The sequence below is a fragment of the Lissotriton helveticus genome, chromosome 1_1 (assembly GCF_964261635.1).
Source record: "Lissotriton helveticus chromosome 1_1, aLisHel1.1, whole genome shotgun sequence".
NCBI lineage: Eukaryota > Metazoa > Chordata > Amphibia > Caudata > Salamandridae > Lissotriton > Lissotriton helveticus.
Window position 1 is genome coordinate 93,248,515 of NC_136057.1, and position 12,277 is coordinate 93,260,791.

Sequence of the window (12,277 nt, forward strand, 5' to 3'; positions counted from 1 at the left end):
ATACGACTTGTGAATCTGGTTGCTCCAGATCTACACCAGCTCCCCTGAACAGGAGCCCCCACTCTGACCTTCCTGGTTCGAGTGAGAAGCAATCTCCCGGTTCCGCGTGGATTGCTTTTGCCAAGTGTTGTTTGCTCCAATCTTGAAGCCGACAGCGCCGACGGCGAGAGCCTGCGTGGGACAGATCGTGACCTGCTCCTGGACGTCGCAGATGCCCCAGAGCCCACGTGACAGCGGAGAGAAGCTCCTCGACGACCACCTGATTGCGCCCGACATTGCCTGGTTCCGTCCTGGTTCCACCCTGGTCACTGCTGAGTGACCCAGACTCTGTCCCCTCTGCTTTCAGGTACTCTTCGACTTGAGTCCACCCTTGGACTCTACCGGACACTTCACTTTCACCCCGCCTGCAGCCCTTTCAGCTTCAAGCACCAAGAGCCTGCGTGACGAAACCCGACTCAACTTCGACCCTGTGCACCCGCTTCCTGTGGGTGAGGTAACTTTGCTCCGCCGGTGTTCCCACACTGGTACACATCTCTAGGGTCTGTGTCTTAAGTTTTGTTCCTCTAGGTTCAGCGGAAGTGTCCTTAAACTCTAACTTTACAACTTTTACGCACCATTGGTTAACATTGGTGCATGCGTGCGCTTTCCTCATTGCTCCCGAATCCCGAGGGCCGTTCCCGACTTCAGCATTGCTTGTCCTGACTGCTCCCAGCGATTCCCTAGGCCCTAGGCCTAACCACTGCTCGAGTGGCATCTCTTATACCACTTGTTTAGTATATGGTTTGAGTGGCCACCCGCCCTCATCCATAATTGTGCAACTTTGTATGTTTAAACTGTGCTTTTGATTTAACGCTTGTGCCCCTTTATTCATAAAGAATACTGGGGGATTGTTTTTAGTAATAAATACATATATTTCTATAATATATACTTGTGTGGTGTCCTTTCATTTGATATTACAGGATTGTATGTGGTAAAACAGCTCGCTTAACACGACCTCTTAAGTTAAGCCTTTAGGCTGCTTAGTCCATGCTACCCCTAGGATAGCTTGTCTAATAAGGTTGACTTACAACCAGACACCATAAGGGATTGTTTGGTCTGATAATCGGTGGTTCCAGAATTGGAAACATCACCTATCAGGCCAACTTCTCACATTGGTGAGCAGCGGTGCGGATTTGAGCTTGCTGTTGTTTTACCATTGCAATCTTTTATCAAATTGAAAGATCACATCAAGTACCTCTAGGTACATATAAATCAAAAGCTTAGCATATTAAGTCCTACTGAACTTAGTAGTTGTAGATTAAAGGGATTAGCACACCCTGACTACAACTCACTATCAAGGTACAGTAGGAAAACACTTAGTGTAGCTAAGTGCACCACTTACACCTCACTAGTAGTCATGTCTGACACAGGAAAAGCCTCAGGGTCTACTCCTGTGACAGTTGACCTTACCCAGGCAACTTCCAGCTATGACAAACTAACCCGAAAGGACTTGATTGCCTTGTGCGTATCAAGAGGGTTAAAAAGGGGCAGAAGTCCCACCTGTCCTATCCTGATAGCCATTCTAGAACAGGATGACTTAGAAAGGGCGAATGGAATTCCCCTAGAGTCAGGAGATGGAGAGAACCCACCTGTAACTGGTACCCCTCAGGAGGAAGAAGGAGAAGAAGGAGAAGAGGGGGATGAGGACTCAGATGTTGAGGACACAGAAGACCAGGATCAGAGGGGTAGCCAGGTCCAAGTTGCCAGGCTTAACCAGGCCAACTTAGACCTACTAGGGAATGGAGAGGGCCAGCACCTCCCCAGAACCTATAACATTCTCCCAGGCAACAGAAGAGTGAGATCTCCCTCAGGGGACTCTCATATTTCTAGTGCCTCAAGAGAATCTGAGAGAGGTATGACTGCCTCTCAGAAGACTGAGCATAGGGCCAGAATGAGGGCTGTCAAACTCCAAATAGAGAGGGAGGAGGTAGCCTTGGCTCAAGCTAGACTTGCCTTGGCAAGAGAGCAGAAATTGTGTGGCTTAGATGCCACTGGTGGCAGCAATATTCCTAAAGAGAAACCCAGGTCCTATGATAGTAGACACCTGACAAAGATTGTGCCCCCCTACAAGGAAGGGGATGACATCCACAAGTGGATAACTGCTCTTGAGAGAGCCTGCATGGTACAGCAGGTTCCTGAGGAACAGTGGGCAGCAATCTTATGGTACTCCTTTTCAGAGAAAGGGAGAGATAAGCTCCTCACTGTCAGACATGAGGATGCAAACAATTACAAAGTCCTGAAGAGTGTTCTGATAGATGGGTTTGGCTTAACCACTGAACAGTACAGGTTGAAGTTCAGAGACACCCAGAAGACACAGACTCAGGACTGGACTGATTTTGTTGATTGTGCAACTAAGGCTCTGGAGGGTTGGCTACATGGCAGCAAAGTACATGACTTTACAGGATTGTATAATTTGATTATGAGGGAGCAGATCCTAAGTAATTGTCAGAACCAGCTCTTACACCAGCACCTGGTGGACTCTGATCTGACCTCTCCCCAAGAATTGGGAAAGAAGGCAGACAAATGGGTCAGAACCAGGATTAGGCCTGAGAATCAGGACAGTAACCAGAAGAAGGAGTCTACCAAGCCTCAAGATAAGGGTGGGGATAAAAATAAAGAAAAGACTTCCCCAGGGCCCCAAAACTCCAAGAATGGGGGTGGTTTCCCAGACACTTCTTCAACTGAGAAAAAGCCTTATTGTTATGCCTGTAAACAGGTTGGGCATTACAAAACAGACAACTGTTGTCCCAAGAATAACAATAAAGAGAATATACCTCCAAAGCCAGCTCCAACACCTCCTGTTACTGTCAGCAGTAATCCCCCAGGAAGTGGGAGCACACCCAGGAATCTGGGTGGGTTTACTTTTGGAGCCCAGGAGGACCCTGGCCTATCCAGGTCCCCATCCCCAAATGATCTTGTTTATGAGACTGGCAGGGGGTTTGCCAACTTCTCTGATTGCCCAAATACTTTGAGCAAATATAGACAAGAACCCAAAATCAATGGTTTGAAAGTTGAAGCTTTTAGAGACACAGGGGCTAGCATCACCATGGTGGCTGACTGTATAGTCCCCTCTAAGCAACTTTTACCAGGTGCCACATACCAGGTAACAAACATTGATGGCGTCAAAACAAATCATCCCATGGCAGTAGTAAGTCTCAGCTGGGGAGGTGTCATTGGCCCAAAGAGAGTGGCAGTGTCATCAAACTTGCCTGTAGACTGCCTACTTGGTAATGATTTGGAGATCTCAGTCTGGGCTGAGGTTGAACAGGAAACCCATTCTAGAATGGTAAATTCCAATGGAAAGGTTAGTGGGGCTGTAATGGCTACAGCCCCAATTCAAGATGTCCTTCCTGAAAAGGTTGGTAGGGCTGAGAAACTCTCTGCCCCCTCTTTAGCAAAAGCTCTTCCTGAACAGAATAGCAAAGCTGTTATGATAACAGCAGAAACCCAAACTGAGTCTCCTCCTGAAAAGGTTGGCGGGGCTGTGATGGCCACAGCCCAAACTCAAACTGATATGTGTGTTGTGAAGCCTGAAATGATGGATAACTCCACACAAACTGAGAGCATGGAGGAGGAAGAGAAATCTCCCCCTCACCAGACTTTAGGACAGGATCAGCCTCCTCAGGGAACTGATCTTACCCCTGAGGAAGGAACTACCCCAGAGGTGGTTGGGCCTAGCCTGACAGAACCTCTGATGTCAGTGGACCCTTCTCAGGTGGGACCCAGTCTGGAGCAGGTAACCTGCCCCTCTCTCCCTTGCCTTAGCCAGCCCAGGGCTGCAGAGGACAAGAAGGACAGTGAGACCCAGAGGGCCCCCTGTCAAATAAAGCGCCCCCATCAAAAGATTAGGTGCACCAAAACTAGTAGCCCTAGTAAGGTGAAAACTTTAAAAACTCCTGAGGGAGCCCCCTTAAAAACAGTTAGGGACCTCCCACAGATGGATTCTGTTGGGCACAGCCAAACCTGGGACCCAAAGGGCCCAAACCTGAACTGTCCCTCCAGCAAGCCAAACAGAGGGACCCAGCCTCCAGCTTTAGGTAGCCAGAGGTTGACCCTGAGAGCACAGTGCAACTCAGTTAAAGAAAGAAAGGCACGCATGGTGGAAGATAATTGGAGGAAGCTAAGCCCTAAATTAGTAGAGCCTCACTTCAATACTCCATATCCAAACCAGCCTTTAACTTTGCATAAACACACCCAAGGTAGTGATTCCCTATGGTGGAGACCCTCTAATACCCCAAGGGTGAGGGACTGCTTAGTGGACCATGAGACAGGGGGTACCCATGCTAGTGCAGGTACTTCCTTATATGGCCACTCAGGCAATATAGGCTTACCTGGCCAAGGATAGCCTTATCTCCTTTCGTTTGGGGGGGGGGGGTTGTGTAGGAAGGTGGCTACCTGACTATGGTTACCCCAGATTTTTTGCCTGTGTTTAGCTGGTTTTTTGACTTAGTTGACCTGGTTCCCTGCTAATCAGGGCCCCAGGCCATCTGCTCTCTCTGTAAAATGGATTCCATGTACCCTAGGTACATACCACAATTGGAAATGGACTCCTTGTCAGCCCCTGTATAATGCACTATAGGTGCCCAGGGCATAGGGGCCACCAAGGCCTACCAGGGGCTGCAGCATATCTTTTGCCACCCCTGGCTGGTTCTTAAATTGACACAACTGGCTGATCACTCAGCTGGGGTAAGGTGGTGTAACCACCCCTTACTTAGATATAGTATACCTATATCTAAACCTATATCTGGACACATATAAACCTGTGAGCCACTCCTATGGAAGGCCTCATCAATCCTGGAGGCAGAGTGCGTGGTTTAATGTGAGATGGAGCTCTAGCATGAGCTGAACCTGTCTGCAGCCGTTGGGAACAACTCCCTAAGCTGTTTCAGGATAATGCCATACCATATACTCTTAAGTGCCTTATAATCCTCGTGGTTATATAGCAACTTTGGTTTGGCTTTATCAAAACATGTCGTGTAAGGTGTCATACGATTTGTAATACTATCCCCTCACCATTTCTGGCGACGGGGATAGCATTCCACCCCTCTAGAGGGGTAAGACATGTTACTTTACTTAAATGCGGTTAATTTCTAAAAGGACCTTAGATCCACAAAATGGATGCCTCTGCCACAGACAAGAGGCTGGACCCCTGCAGCTGACCGAAACTCAGCCAAATAGGGCCTGGACAAAGGGTTTCCTGTCGCAGGAGGGTGTCACCACCCTCCAGACAGGAGATAGTGGATTGTAGCAGGGAGGTTTGAAAGAAACCAGACACTGCTTGGGGCGCACAAGGCTGCCCCTTGCATAATCCGGCCAAACCGGTTCTGGGGCACTCCAGCCCTCGTGCCAGGGTGGCCTGGATCAAAGGAAGGGGGTGTATCCACCCACTTCCTGGGTCCCACCCATAGGGGGGGACCTAGCAGGTAATCACGCCCCCCCAGATTCGAATAAGAGTGGGAGCAGTGCCAATGCACTTCAGATTTCCTGACGAAACATAAGAAACGAAACTCTTGACCCTTGGACCTCCTACTCAACGTGGAAGCCCGAAGAATCTCCCTTGTGGTCAAGGAGTGACCACCCTGTGCAAACAGGCACCATCCAGCCCTCAACGTCTACTTTGTTGCAGTTCCCGCCGGAACTCGAGCGACAGAGATCGACGAGATCAAGCTTGCCTGCCTTCCAACAGCCCGATCCACAGTCCCTGCAGAGCTGAGACCCGTGGTGGCGACCGGAAGCGTGGGGCACGCCATCTTGAATTGACCACGAGACGCTGACCGTGCAGCCCACGAGTGACCCTCGAAGCTGTGCACCGGGGTTTGAGAAGCCCCCACCCTGAGCCACTCTTGCAACGAAGTTCAGCCCTCCACACTCGACGAGTGCTGCGTGGGGCCCTTCTGCTCCATTTGGCTCAACGCGTTGGCCCGGTCACTTGCCAGCCGGCTAGAGGTCCCTGTGCCGACGAAACTACAAATACGACTTGTGAATCTGGTTGCTCCAGATCTACACCAGCTCCCCTGAACAGGAGCCCCCACTCTGACCTTCCTGGTTCGAGTGAGAAGCAATCTCCCGGTTCCGCGTGGATTGCTTTTGCCAAGTGTTGTTTGCTCCAATCTTGAAGCCGACAGCGCCGACGGCGAGAGCCTGCGTGGGACAGATCGTGACCTGCTCCTGGACGTCGCAGATGCCCCAGAGCCCACGTGACAGCGTAGAGAAGCTCCTCGACGACCACCTGATTGCGCCCGACATTGCCTGGTTCCGTCCTGGTTCCACCCTGGTCACTGCTGAGTGACCCAGACTCTGTCCCCTCTACTTTCAGGTACTCTTCGACTTGAGTCCACCCTTGGACTCTACCGGACACTTCACTTTCACCCCGCCTGCAGCCCTTTCAGCTTCAAGCACCAAGAGCCTGCGTGACGAAACCCGACTCAACTTCGACCCTGTGCACCCGCTTCCTGTGGGTGAGGTAACTTTGCTCCGCCGGTGTTCCCACACTGGTACACATCTCTAGGGTCTGTGTCTTAAGTTTTGTTCCTCTAGGTTCAGCGGAAGTGTCCTTAAACTCTAACTTTACAACTTTTACGCACCATTGGTTAACATTGGTGCATGCGTGCGCTTTCCGCACTGCTCCCGAATCCCGAGGGCCGTTCCCGACTTCAGCATTGCTTGTCCCGACTGCTCCCAGCGATTCCCTAGGCCCTAGGCCTAACCACTGCTCGAGTGGCATCTCTTATACCACTTGTTTAGTATATGGTTTGAGTGGCCACCCGCCCTCATCCATAATTGTGCAACTTTTTATGTTTAAACTGTGCTTTTGATTTAACGCTTGTGCCCCTTTATTCATAAAGAATACTGGGGGATTGTTTTTAGTAATAAATACATATATTTTTATTATATATACTTGTGTGGTGTCCTTTCATTTGATATTACAGGATTGTATGTGGTAAAACAGCTCGCTTAACACGACCTCTTAAGTTAAGCCTTTAGGCTGCTTAGTCCATGCTACCCCTAGGATAGCTTGTCTAATAAGGTTGACTTACAACCAGACACCATAAGGGATTGTTTGGTCTGATAATCGGTGGTTCCAGAATTGGAAACATCACCTATCAGGCCAACTTCTCACACAGGCAGTCTTTGAGTCTTTGAGCATTGGTTTGGAGGCGAATTATTCTGTGAGTTTGATTTTTTCCTCCTGTTCACCTCTTGCTTAAGATCCATAACTAAGGTGTTCATTATTTCCGGAAGTTTTTCCAGGGATTGCAGTATCGGGGAGCATCCGCAGTCCATAGTTTTCATCGTTATTTCTGTGTCCGCCTGCGCTCTGCGTATTAAGGAATTTAGGTGTTCCAATTTTAAGTCCACTCCAGAGATAGAGCTTGCTATTGACTGCAAGATATTTACTTGGATGTCTAATTTGTCTGCATGCATTAGTGCCGCATTTCCCATTGATATCAAGGCCTCGTTAATTACCGCAAGGTAGTTTTCTATCCTTTGTGAGGCCAGAGTGGATTCCCAGCCTGGCAAATGGGCATTCAAGGTTGTTATGCTTTCCTCCGACCCGGGAACCGAGTGTTTGTTTCCTTGGGGTCTCGCCTCTGCGTCTTCTACCCCCAGGTTGATGGGCGTCTGCGGGGTTGTTGAGGTTATAGGATTACCCGGGTAAGCCCCAGTAGTTTTGGAGTGGGCAGGGGTTTCTATTTTAGTGTTGAGTTGTTTATTTAGTTCTCTACCCCCAGGGGCAGTAGTGTTTAATTGTTTTTCTGATGGTACGTCAGGTGAGCTTTCAAGTACCAGAGTGTGAGCTCCTATGTCATTAGCTCCAATTGGGTTGTGCTCCTTTGCGGATTCTTCAAATTGTTTCATATTGCCTTTAATAATCAGGATGTTTGGGAAAAGATGGGCTACTGGTACAGAGTTGTGGTTGTGTGAGGTCTTTTCGGCACTGTCTGCAGTTTTGGTGACGTTGTTGACGTTAGAACAGTGAATGGCCGGCTTGGAGACTGCAGGGGATGTGTCGATTGATTCTCCATAAGCTGGAAGGTTGCTTTGGTTCGGTTGTTGTTGCAAGTATTTCCTAATATCATTGTCTCCATTGGTGCTTTTACTATTGCAAGAGATGAGGCTGTCATCGTTTGCATTTGGCTTTTTTTTGTTGCCAGCTCTGGTGTCCGTGTCGTTGTTGTATCGTGGTGTTCCTAAAGTACCAGTGACCCCATTTATACTTGTGTGTCCAGTAACTGATGAAGAGTTAGCTCTTTCTACTGTAGACCTGTCATATGGAGTCGAGTCATGTCTTATGCTGTCTACGGAGTACAACATCTTGGCCTTTTGGCGTCTCGCTGCTTTGTGGGGACGGTAGTTAGAGAGAGGTTGTGTCAGACCGGCGTTCCTTGTCCGCATAATGGGTCTACGCCAGTTGGTACTTGGTGCTGTCTTAGCTCTATTACGCCGTCTGATGTTTAATGCTGTGGCAGTGATGGATGCCGCTCTTATTCCTGCGCTGCACTACTCAAATCAAAGCTGTGTGGGTCGCTGGATGGGATGTTGATATGGATATGGGTGAGGCTGTAAGGCTGTGGGGCTGTGAGCGGAGCACACGGGGGAATCCTGCCGGCGGAGGTGGACCTAGTCACGTCTGCCCAGGTCTTGCCCCCCGGCTCTTACTTAGCGACCGCCTCTATCGGCAGTCGCGCTCACGTCCGTCGTTGCCGCCTGCCCTCACCTCCTTGCTGTTACTGAAGTTAATGGAAAGAGAGGTGGTATGGGCCTTCTATCATGTGTCATTGTGTGGGGCAAAGCGGCTGGGGCAGAGGGAGAATCAGGGGCAGAGGATTAACAGTCTAACAGTTTGCGGCAGCACTGTTCTACCGCCTTCTGCCTTCTGTCTGAGCTCACCTGTGGTCTGTTGTCATGGTGTGCTTTTCCACCTGCCGTTTCCGCTCGAGCCTCCTGCCCGCTTTTAGCCCGCACCCGCTTGCACCATCTGGGGACGACCGGAGCCCCTAGTGTAATTTCGCGGCCGTTATTTGACTGGTTTTGGTGGTTCTCGGAGGTCCGGCGGCGCAGTCTGGGGGCCCGGGTTTTCCCGAGTTCTCTCCGCTGCTGACGGCACCTGCACTGACGGCGCCCGTGCCGAGCAGCTCTAATACGGCTCTGCGGCTCCGATTGCCGCTGCCGCTGCCTCTTGCCGCTTCCTGCTCGCTGCTCGCCTCCTCGCTCGCCTCCTCGCTCGCCTCCTCGCTCCTTGCAGCTCGTTCTCTCGCGTCTCGTATCTCACGTGATGTGGGCGGAGAGAGTGATGAAACTCACTTATTTCACTGTAATTGCCACCAGCTGCCGGAGAATGTGAGGGTTAAGACTAGGCAGACCACGCATGCACAAGAGAATGTGAGGGTTAAGGCTGGGCATACCAAGCATGCACAAGAGACTGTGAGGGTTAAGGCTGGGCATACCAAGCATGCACAAGAGACTGTGCGGGTTAAGTCTGGGCACAACAAGCATGCACAAGAAAATGTGGAGATTGAGGCTGGGCAGACCACGCATGTACAAGAGAATGTGAGTTTTAAGGCTGGGCAGACCACGCATGCACAAGAGAATGTGAGGTTTAAGGCTGGGTATACCAAGCATGCACGAGAGAATGTGAGGATTGAAGCTGGGCAGACTAGGCATGCATAAGAGAATGTGAGGGTTGATTCTGAGCAGACCGTGCATGCACAAGAGAATGGGAGGGTTAAGGCTGGGCAGGCCATGCATGCAAACTACGGAGCAGATTTATTATTTTTTAGTGCACCGCAGTGCAGCAGTTAGGTTCAGCGCTGTGATGTGCGAGGAGAAGAAAGGAGCGCTGAGCCAGATTTATGAAATACAGCACGCTGCTGCTCACTACCCCTGCACAAGTACACAGTACCTAGTGCCACACAAAACCAGTTTACCCCAAAAGCAGTTTACCCCATTACAATGCGTCCCCGTCTTCGAACAATGACGAACCCGTGGCTACCTCCCACACTGGGGGTGGTGAGCCAGCTGGAGCGTCTCCGGGTCAGAAGAGGCTGCTACAAGCAAGGGGTGTGCAGACTTTTCTGTTTGTCAGCTTTCTTATCTTTTGGGGCCAAACACATAGCCCCATAAAGATAAGAAAGCTTGTACTTCAGCTGGAAACAGGATGAGCCCGTCCAAGTGGGCCGTCTGAAAAACAGAAAAGTCTATGTAACAAAGTGCTCTTTCCCAATGGCTGGCCACCGTTTAGCATAAACGGTGACGCGAGCCAATGGGAAAGAGAGTCGGGGCTTAAAACCTGATACTCAAAGCCCCTCTAAATCATTAGATCTCGCCAGCGAGACTGCGCATGCACAGCCTACGCAGGCTCGACCTAAAAAGGTATGACAAATGTACTTTAGTAAAGGAATGTGGTGAGATGCACTACAATGTGTTACACTAACCCCTGATACGTGGCACTTGGCACGGCTGATACTTGAAAATGCCTCCTCCCTGGCGGAACATCATGAAAACTCTTGCACCTAAATTCAAAACGAAAGTGAAAAACAGAATCAACAAAGAACATCTTTCACCTACTTTAAATACAGAAAGGCAGACGCTCTGATCTACAGAAGATAAGTGGAAGAAGTCATCAGCACCCACTCCCTATAACGTACAACAGCCTAAGAAAAAGAAACTCCAGTAACATTAAATACAGAAGCTGTTTCCCTTAAGATTAAATAAAAGCACCTAAGAATGAAATAATTCAGCACACTCCTCTTTTCCTCAAGCATGTCCCTAAATTGCAGATTTGTAAAGTGTGACTTATCACCCCTAAGGGTATCCAGGTGCTGGGGCCGTCGGGGAGATGACGTGAGCTGTTGCCCAGAGTCACATGATGCTGATCTGTGGCCAGTGCTGGGACTCGAGCAGTGAGCCCTGTGCGCCGGAGTCAACTGCTCTGGCCGCTGCGCCACACCTGTCCCCAGAGCCCTGAGCTCCAGAGTCAGCTGCTCTGGCCTGTGCGCCACACCTGTCCCCGGAGCCCTGTGCTCCGGAGTCAGCTGCTCTGGCGGCTGTGCCACACCTGCCCCCGGAGCCCTGTGCTCTGGAGTCCGCTGCTCTGGCTGCTGCGCCACACCTTCCCCTAAAGAAGAAAACTACCAGCCTGATACTGAATGCTAAGGCTAACTTCGGAAACTGACAGGTTTATTGAGTGGGATGGAAAGTTAGATCCCTTTCTTACAATTTTGGCTGTCACTCCTTATATTTACATTTATAAATGGAACTTACACTCTTTAGTTTCTCTTGTTCTTTTTCTTGTCTTTGGTGAAATGTTTAAACATTTAATACAAAGATACATTTAAAAAGGTTTGCTTTTGAGTCAGTGAAGGCTGGGCCTGGCAGGACTCACTGCTGGTGCTGACTTTGCCACAACTGACCCGGAGCCTATTCACTCTCACAGGAAGAGAAGAGCTCCGCAGCCTCCGCTGCTTGTGCTGACTCTGCCACCAATGACCCAGAGGACTCCATTCTACATACAGCCCTGAGAAGAGCTCATTGGCATCCGCTGCTGTCGCTGCCGCCGGTGACTCGGAAGTGAACGCGTTTACATTCACCTACACTGAGTTTGGAGCTTCGAGGGAAGAGAGAGGGTGAGTCTGAGGAGGACCCAGAGAGGAGGGGGTGGTCAGGGGGTAGGGGGGAGAGAGAGGTGGGGGGGGGAGAGAGGGGGCTGGGGCGGGAGAGGGGGGAGAGGAGGGGTAGAGAGGAGGGGGAGGGGGGCTGGGGCAGAGAGTAGTGGGGCTGGGGCACATATGAGGAGGCAGGGGGGGATGGGGGCTGGGGCGGAGAGGAGGGGGGATGGATGCTGGGGCAGAGGGGGGGGGGAGGAGGGGCTGGGGCAGAGGGGGAGGGGAGGAGGACTGGGGGAGGGGAGGGGGCTGCTATGTTTAGTGGACTAGTGCATAATATTGCAATAGAAAGACATTTGCATATAACACTTGAAATTGTAGCTTTAGTTGCTGAAAATGTGTTACCATAAATATAGCCCCTTTCACCATTGCATTCCTGCTACAGCAACGAAAAATCAAAGCACTGCTCGGAGGATTTTCACAGTCCCATCTAATAACTCCCCTTTATTTCTCTTCCCCTGCCTTGTCCGTCTTCACTTCTATATATGTATAAACCTCCCCAGATAGGCAGGCACCTGTGACCCTCCTGAAGATAATGGGACCGATCAGGATACAGGATATGCACTGAGACT